General features: G+C 34.2%; 1 protein-coding gene across 1 annotated transcript in view; it reads right to left on the bottom strand.

The window, feature by feature from the left end:
- Sox6 (SRY (sex determining region Y)-box 6) overlaps positions 1–6,265 on the bottom strand; it is a 371,334-nt gene extending 365,069 nt beyond the window's left edge. The window contains exon 1 of the mRNA XM_013034148.1: positions 6,235–6,265. The gene's annotated coding sequence lies outside the window, so the exon portion shown is untranslated. The remainder of the gene's footprint in view (positions 1–6,234) is intronic.
- Between the last annotated feature and the right edge of the window lie 3,068 nt (positions 6,266–9,333).

The following is a 9,333-nucleotide window of genomic DNA, read 5'->3' as shown; positions in this document are numbered from 1 at the left end:
TGGCTCAAGTGGTAGAGCACTAGCCTTGAGCTGAAGAGCTGAGGGACAGTGCCCAGGCCCAGAGTTCAGGCCCCATGACCAGACCCCCACCCCCCCCCAAAAAAAAACATGCTGGAAGTATCACAATACCTGTGTTCAAATAATACTACCCGGTTATAGAAACAAAACAACTTGTTATTGGCATAAAAACAGAGATATAGACCAATGAAGCAGAATAGAAGCTCCAGAAATAAGCCCACACAGATACATGCATCTAATTTTTAAAAATTGAGGGGTAGGGGGGAGTTAAAAGCATAAGTTAAAGTAAAATTCTCTTCAACACATACCATTTTAAAAAATGGATGTCCATAGCCATACACAGAAAATTGGAACTAGATTCCTATGTGTCAACTTACGCAAAAAATTCAATTTGAAATGCATCAAAGATTTTTATATAGGATTTAAATTTTCAAAAGTACTACAGTAAAATGTAGGGAAAACACATGAAACTGTAGGCATATAGAATTATTTTTTAACATGAATCCAGTTGAAAATAATAGAATTACATATTTAAAACTCTAAACAACAAAGAAAACAATTCCCAGAATCGAGACAACCTGAAAAATGATAGCAAAGTTTTGCGAAGGATTTATCTGACAAGATATTAATATACAGAATATACAAAGACCTCAAAAAATTTAAAAACTAAAAAAATCCAATAAATAAATATGAAATGAGTTCAAAAGTTAAAAAGAAGTACAAATGGCCAATAAATACATGCATGAAAAAATGTTTAGTATCTTAGTTATAAAGGAAATGCAAATCAAAGGAGGATTGAGATTCCATCTCACCCCAATTAGAATGGCTTATCATCAAGAAAACACACAAGAGCAAATAAAAAATAAATAAAAGGATGGAGCTAGGCATTAGTGGCTCACACCTGTAATCCTAGCTACTCAGGAGGCTAATATCAGAGGATCGAGGTTCAAAAACATAACAGGCAGACAAGTCCAAGAGACTTGTTATCTCTAACTCCTGTTATCTCTAACAGAAAATAAAAAAATGGAAGTGTTGCCAAAGTGATAGAATGCCAGCCTTGAGTGGAGAGAAAAAAAGAATGGAACTGAATATCATCATGTTAAGTAAAATAAGTAAGACAGATTCAGAAAGACTAATATATATTCTCTCAAATATGTGAAATATAGGGGCTAGAAGTGTGGCTCAAGTGGTAGAATGCCTGACTTGTAAATGTGAGGTCCTGAGTTCAATCCCCAGTACTGAGAAACAAAAAAAAGGGGGAGGGGGGATGTGAAATCTAGACCAAAAAGAAAAAGAATGTCTCAAGTATAAACACAGACTTAGGTGAAAGAAGAGGATGGATATGGTTGAAATTCTTCATATATATATATGTATATATATATATATACATATATATATATATAGCGAAATCCATAGAATTATTCCTAAAATGGGGAGATAAGAGTAATAGATGAGGTGAATTTGATCAAAGTAGACTACATGCATATATGGAAATAACACAGTGAAACTTCTATACTGTACAACTGATGTAAATTAATAAAAATAAATAATAAAATATAATAAATATTCTTGGAAAAACATACTTCATTCTTCCAAAAATTAAAATATAGAAATCCGAGTGCCAGTGACTTCTGCCTGTAGTCCCAACTACTCAGGAAGCTGAACAGGGGAGGATTTTAGAGGGGCTGTACAGAAAAGTTCACATAATCCTTTCTCAACCCATAGCTGAGAGCAGTGGCATAATGCCAATGCAAGAGAGGCTGTGATTGGGAGGATCCCAGTGCCAGCACAGCTGGGGCAGAAAAATCTGTGAGATGCTCTCTCTCCAGAAAAGGGAAGCTGGGTGCAGTGGTACACACCTGTGATCCCAGCAAAGGTGAGTAAGTAGGTAAATCAAGGTTCATATGCCTGCCCAAGTGGGAAGTGACACCCTATCCTAAAAATAACTACAGACAATGAACATTGGAGGCATAGCCTAACAGTGTTTTGCCAGCCTAGTAAATACGAGGCTCTGAATTCAAATCGCCAGTATGACCAAAAGAAAAGAAAGAAAAAAACCATAGAATTACAAAATAAAAGAGGGAAGGAAGGAAGGAAGGAAGGAAGGAAGGAAGGAAGGAAGGAAGGAAGGAAGGAGGAGAGGGAGGGAGGGAGGAAGGAAGGGAGGGAGGGAGGAAGGGAGGAAGGGAGGGAGTGAGGGAGGAAGGAAGGGAGGAAGGGAGGAAGGGAGGGAGTGAGAGAGGGAGGGAGGGAGGAGGGAGCGAGGGAGGGAGGAAGAAGGAAGGGAGGGAAAAAAGACAGGAAGAAAAAAGAAGTAAGGCGCTGGTGGCTCACGCCTGTAATCCTAGCTACTCAGGAGGCTGAGATCTGAGGATCGCGGTTCAAAGCCAGCCCGGGCAGGAAAGACCGTGAGACTCCTATCTCCAATAAACCACCAGAAAACCGGAAGTGGCATTGTAGCTCAAATGGTAGAGTGCTGGTCTTGAGCTGAAGAGCTAAGGGACAGCGCTCAGGCCCAGAGTTCAAGCCCCAGGACCGACAAAAAAAAAAAAAAAGAAGAAGGAAGGAAGGAAAGAGAGAGAGGGAGAAAGAGAAGGAAGTAAAGAAGGAAGGAAGGAAGGAAGGAAAGGAAGGAAGGAAGAAAATAAGAGATGGAGAGAGGGAGGGCTTAAGTAACCATTTATCTACCTGACATTTTTCTTAAAAAAAAATCCTACTACATTTATCTAATTTGGTGAGGGGAAGAATAACAAAATACTGAAACAAGGACACAGGATGACCCATTGCAACAATGAGACTCACAAGACACTATGTTGGAAATTAACTTTACAACTTGGGGGAAGGGAAGTAGTGGGGGGAGGTGGGGGAGGGAAGGGATAATAGAGAAAAACAAAGGAGGGGGTAACAATGCTTGACAAAAAATGTACTCATTACCTTACTCGTGTAACTGTAACCCCTCTGTACAGCATTTTTGCAATAAAATAAAATTTTTTAAAAGGCAATGAGAATTCTACTTGTCTGCTTATGTGTATATATGTAACATATATTTCCCTCTACCTTTTGTTATTATCTTCAAATAATTATATAAGGGGCGTCAATTTGACATGTACATTTATGTGTAGAATGCATCTTGATCAGAGTCATCTCTTCCATTATTTCCCATACTATCTATCCCTTGAATCTACTATTCTTATCAATTTTCCTCAAAGTGGTAGAGCACTATCTTTGAATAAAAAAGCTCAGGGACAGCACCCAGGCCCTGAGCTCAAGCCCATAACTGACAAAAAACAGCAGCTATCACACTGAATATTTTACAGTTATCCAACCTTAAAACTCTTACAGGTAGATTCATGATTGTTTTCTGCAAATGTACCAAATATTTCCATACATGAGACAAATTTTCACAGATTTTTAGAGAAAAAATATAGCATTTACACAACAGAATGTTAACCCCTGGCCCCACACTATAAATTTAGAATTTAAAAACTCACTTTCTGTATATAGGAATACAGAGTTCTCAAAATGAGAACAAAAAAGTAAAATGAGAACAAAAAGTAAGAGATTACAACGGAAAATGAGAAAGAGCAATAAAGAAAAGCTGCTAGATTTCTATACTTAAAGGTAAGAATCAGAAATTCCCTACCATCTCCTTCATCATCTCAGTCTTTGGCTATCATCAAGCTGGATGCTTTTGTCTAAACAGTATGTCCAAACGAACCAATGGACTCCAATTTTATGTAATCTTCTTTCTTCCTTCAATCCCCTTTTGTTCTTCTTTCTCATTCCCTACATTCCTCTCCCTGATAAAAACAAATATTTATTGAGTGCCTATAATGTGCAACACTGTGTGTATTATATACTAAGAAATAGACCAGTCCAAAGTGAAGGACAGACATTTAATTTTAAAAATATCATGCAGATATAGATATATACAGCAAGATCTTTGCAGGCAAAGAAATTTTAATTGGAGCAATCAGAGGTTTCTCAAAAGAAATTAAATTGAAATTGGGGACCTAAAGAATAAGAGGAAATCTACCTGATGAACACTGGAATGAAATGCATTTCCATAGAAAAGAAGGCATTAGGTGAAGACCTTTGTTAGGAGAGAACTTGGAGGGTCCAAAAAGTCTCAAGAGACCAACACAATAACTCAATTAAAAAGAAGAATGGGGGAAAAGCAAGAATTGATTCTGGCAAGGTAGTAACCAGACTTTCCAGGGCCAGGGCCTTTTATGCTAAGAAGCTATTGTTAATAATGGTGGTTTTGGTGGTTTAGTTTGCTGTGGTTTTGGTTTAAAGTATAACAAAAAGCAAAGGAAAGGTATTTCTTAGATTCCAATGAATGGTGGGATTTCATAATACACGATGAATATGAATTCAGATCTAGGTCGAAAGAAAGTATAGGAATGAAAATAAATTCAAGAAGGGCTTTATCTCTGACATGAAGAAGATATAAAATTGGGTAGGTTTTCAACTAAAACAGGAAGTTTTTAAAATAAATATTTTTGTTATATAGATATATGTAGAGAGAGAGATACACTAGATTTGTTATACTACTTTTAAACATTTAAATACCTTTGTTTTAGTGATAGATATATGGCGATATATACACTACATTTGTTATACTACTTTTAAACATTTAAATACATTTGTTTTAGTGATAGATATATAGAGATATATACACTAGATATTTGTTATGCTGCTTTTATATATTTAAATGCATTTGTTTTAGTGAAATTATCATAATATTTTAAAGAATTAATGAGAATTAAGAATTCATTGGTTCATAACCTCTCCTTTCCTGGTCTTGTATTAAAGATTCTTAATTTTAAGACAAGCATATAGAATGTAGGCATTTTTCTTCTTACATTTGGTTTCTGGGTGTTTATTTTCTAGATGTTTAATATCAGATGTTTATCTGATGTTTATCAGATGTTTAATATCAGAGTAGTTTATCTTTTTTTAAGTATATATTACAATCCTCAGAGGTTCCCAACAATTTCACAATTGATGCAGAGAAAGCTATTATGTTTTTTTTCACTTATGTAGCTTACTATTTCATTCCTAAGTATAGGCTAAAACATTAGAGCTTATAAAGAGCTAAATATATAAGGCCAAATGGTATGCTGGTATTTGGGTGCATACTTATTCTATATATTCACAAATACACATATAAACTAACACAAATGAACCTATAGTATTTATTTCCAATATTGAATTTAAACTTATTTGAAATAGACACTTTCCTGTGTTCATTTAAATTATAAGCACAAACTATTAATTTCAGGTCTTTTTTATTGTTACTAAAAATACCCATTTTAAGAAAAGGTAAAATTTCTGCATTTGCAATTTAAGGCAAATGTAGTAATATGTTCACTAACTTCTAAAAATAACAATGCTATATTAACATCATTTATGATTATACAGAGCTTTGATGATATTCATTATGGTCTATATTATATTTTAAAGGTTCATCTTTGCAGAATCAAGCAATCTGTGAAAAACTTCAATCTTATAGAATTGAATATTGACATCAAAATTTCTGCTACAACTGCAGGAGCAGTCTTTTGTAGAAGAACATTATTAAAATCATATCTTTTCACTTAATTTTCTTTGTACAAATAGCACAGATCCTTTCATTTCTCTTTCCTTCGAATTCACAAATACAATAAAAGCTGTCTTTAGAAAAGGTCTTTAAACATTACCATAAAATGAGTCCTGGGACCCTGAAAATACCAGAACCTGTGACAGTTTTTGTTACCTAGATGTCTGAAAAGTAGCTCACTGAATCTGTATGTGAATATTAGACTTTAAATTATATTTTAATACAAAAAAATCCAGCACTGCTCTTTTGAAGAAAAAAAAACTAAGAAATAGTTTGTCACTCAAGATTCTTCAGTTTATATTCTTTGAGGCTTGGACTTGGATTGTTTTACTATTCATTCCTCCATGCCCACTTCCTTGTTCTTAGTCACAAATCTAATCATGTATTTTTATAAATATTCAAAATTAAACACATTTATCTCTTTATGTAAATACAAAATTAACTTCTACCGATAGCCTATACAGGGAACTCATTAACAAATACATTTGGAACTTTTTAGATTTGTTCTACCAGCTTTTAAATTCATATTAGACATCATTGCTTAAATGTATCAACATTGTACTCATATAAAAATAGATATAAAAGATTAATTCCAAGTTTGTTTTACTTACCAAGCTCTGCCATTCCACCTCACTGCCTGAACAATATTATCAGCTCTTTGGATACTCATTCTTGCTAAGTAAAAGGATATTTCTTCTCTAGCTGGATTAATAATCAACTTTCTAGATAGTTCATTTGTAATTCTCTTCTGGTTAACCCTTAGCATTACAGCCGTCTGCTTAACTCAGACCTAACTCAATTTATGAAGGGGGATGGACCAGAGGAAATTTAATCATTCAGATAACAAAAGGAAAGCAAAATTGGGGACAGTTTCAATCAAGCACAGAAAACAATGAGCCTTACTTTTTACTTGAAAAGGTATAAATCTTTGTTAGGTATTACAGAAGCACTGAGGTCATAAACACAGGAAACAAGAGGCATGAAGCAAAAAAAAAAAAAAAAAAAGCGAACAAGCTTAAAGCACCAGAGTCCAGTGCATACCAGCCCATGTTTACTGCTTTCTCACATATGCAGATAAACACAACTCAGTTCCCTGAATAAGAGCTTAAGTTTCCTCTGAATAAAAAGGTCTGACTACCAATTCTAAATGCCTCCTTCCTCGACAGTTGTAGCCAGTAGGTCCCTTATCTCAGAGTAAGTACCATCCCAGGTCTTAGGGCACTTTTCTCCAAATGTAACCTGTAAATACTTGCATTAGTATAATCTGGGATGGGTTTGTGCGTGTGTGTGCGCGCGCGCGCGTGTGTGTGTGTGTGTGTGTGTGTGTGTGTGTGTGTGTACGCGTGTGTATATAACTGCACCCTATTTCCGGTATCCTAAGCATCCCATTTGATTCTTACGTAGCTCTAGGACCATTTGGGACTTATTGGAAAGATACCCACATGATGTCTTGAGACTCAATAAAATTATTCTTGTTGCTAACTTGACCTTGACCTTTCGCCTTGATTCTAATAATTAATATTCTACCTCATTTTCTTGTATCTGAATGCACTGGTCCATCTAAGACTATGATTCTTCCATAGCCTTGGTAATCTTCCACATTCAAACCATTCAGAAACAAAACATCTTTTAATTCTATATAGTGACTACATTGTAACCAAAAGTCTAAGTTGCCTGAGGTTGATTTTTTGTTGTTTTGTTTCTTTCATTTTGTTTGACTTTGCATTTCTTTGCTTGTTCTACTTTATTAATCACTTTATTAGGCACTTTAATATTTTGTTTTTAGCATATTGTATTCATAATATGCTACACTTGGTTTCTGTTGTCCAATTTTTTATCTAACATGTTTTGTTTGCTATATTAACTTATTTCCAAGGCTGTTTCTATCCTTGTTGACACTACCTAGTCTGATCTGTGCTTGACATGATGAGTATAGTTACATCAGAGATGTAAAACGAACATCTAATTAAAAGGTCAAAGAACAAACACAGCAATCTATGATTTCACAAATTGCTATACAAAAACCCATGTTTATAGTCAGAAAGAAGAAAAAGCTAATGACTACAGAAAAAAAAAGAATTACAAACTGTTGAATAGAAGTCCTTGAGAACTGAAACAGTAGTCCAGGGAAAATAAAATTTAAGAGGTGGGAACAGTGGCCCATCCCATTAATTTGACCTTCTTAGAGGCAGGAAGATAGAGAATTTGAGGCCAACTTAGGCAACAGCACAAGACACTGATACAAAATTAGAAAAATGAAATTTAAGTTAAATGAATACATTTGTTTCATTTTAAATATGTTTATTTTCTTGAAATTTATTTAGAAAGGTCATCAAAAATGATGATATAATCTGGAGAGAAGTTTAAAATGATCAAAAGTGAACAAATTGTACTGAATAAAACTCAGAAGATTTGAAATGTTCATGGTCTTCAGTCAAGTGCAAAACTGATTATGTAGAACATATTTACCTGTTATTAGACTGTCTCTTTTCAGTTCTGTATGTCCTGTTGTTTATTTTTATAAAATGACAATATGAAATTATAATGTAAGTATAAATTATAAAGTATAAATTATAAGTAACATGTTTAATAAAATAATTGTGAAATTATAAGTAACATAAATATAAATGATTACTGTAGTTATATAAGTTATAAAAGATTATAATTAACATATACACAAAAGACATGAGATGGTGTTGTTTTATATTATTATCTTATAACTTCTAAAGAAAAGTATATAAAAATAACAGGAGTTTGTGAAATGTCTTTGGAAAAACAAGAAGAGTAAAGAAAAATGATCCCAGAATGTACAACAAACAATGTAAAATAAATGTAAAGGACTTCTTGCTAAAGAAAAGGATCATTTACAGTGATAGTGGTGGCATTTCTCATCCAGAAACATCTACTCAAAGTTAAAGTTCAGACTGACTTCTTATGGCAATAGCTTGGGGCATTTGTCCCAATACTAGCTAAGGTCCAAGGTCTATGATTTGATTTAAGCAGACAATATGAATACTAAACCTGAGAAACTTAGAATCCTTGATCAGTACACAAATTAACTGATAAAGATTGCTTATATGAAGAAGAGAAGATTTATCCTGACTTGAAAAACAGACACTTGAAATTTTTTTGTGTGCCAGTCCTAGGGTTTGAACTCAGAAACACTGAGTTCACTGTCTATGAGGTGTTTTTTGCTCAAAGCTAGTGCTCTGTCACTTGAGCCACTTGGCTTTTTAGGGATTAATTGGAGATAACAGTCCAACAGACTGCCTGGATTGGCTTTGAACCACAATCTTCAGAACTCAGACTCCTGAGTAGCTAGGATTACAGGTGTGAGCCACCTGTACCAAGCAAATTGCTTGTTTTTTAAATAAAGTAAAGGTAGACCTCACTAAGAAGATAATGCATAAGCACAATCTTGAAGAAATGATGGGAGTGTATGGGATGCTATAATCAAGTAGGTCAGTGTGACTCAATTTTGCCAGTTTTTTCCATATACTCAATTTTTTGAGTCTTTCTGAGCCAGGCACTGCCCTGGACACTGATGAAAGACCAGCAAGCAAGCTTAACATGTTCTTTTTTCTTCTATACCCAGAGAGATGGAAATAAAATATATTATGAAGGGGAAAATTTCTTTAATATGAAATAAGGTAAAATTAGACATGATCTTAAATTTCTAAATATTTTCTAAGTGATCTTAAAACTAAACC

Source organism: Dipodomys ordii, unplaced genomic scaffold, assembly GCF_000151885.1.
Source record: "Dipodomys ordii isolate 6190 unplaced genomic scaffold, Dord_2.0 Scaffold183, whole genome shotgun sequence".
Taxonomy (NCBI): domain Eukaryota; kingdom Metazoa; phylum Chordata; class Mammalia; order Rodentia; family Heteromyidae; genus Dipodomys; species Dipodomys ordii.
This window is presented reverse-complemented; position numbering and strand designations above follow the sequence as displayed.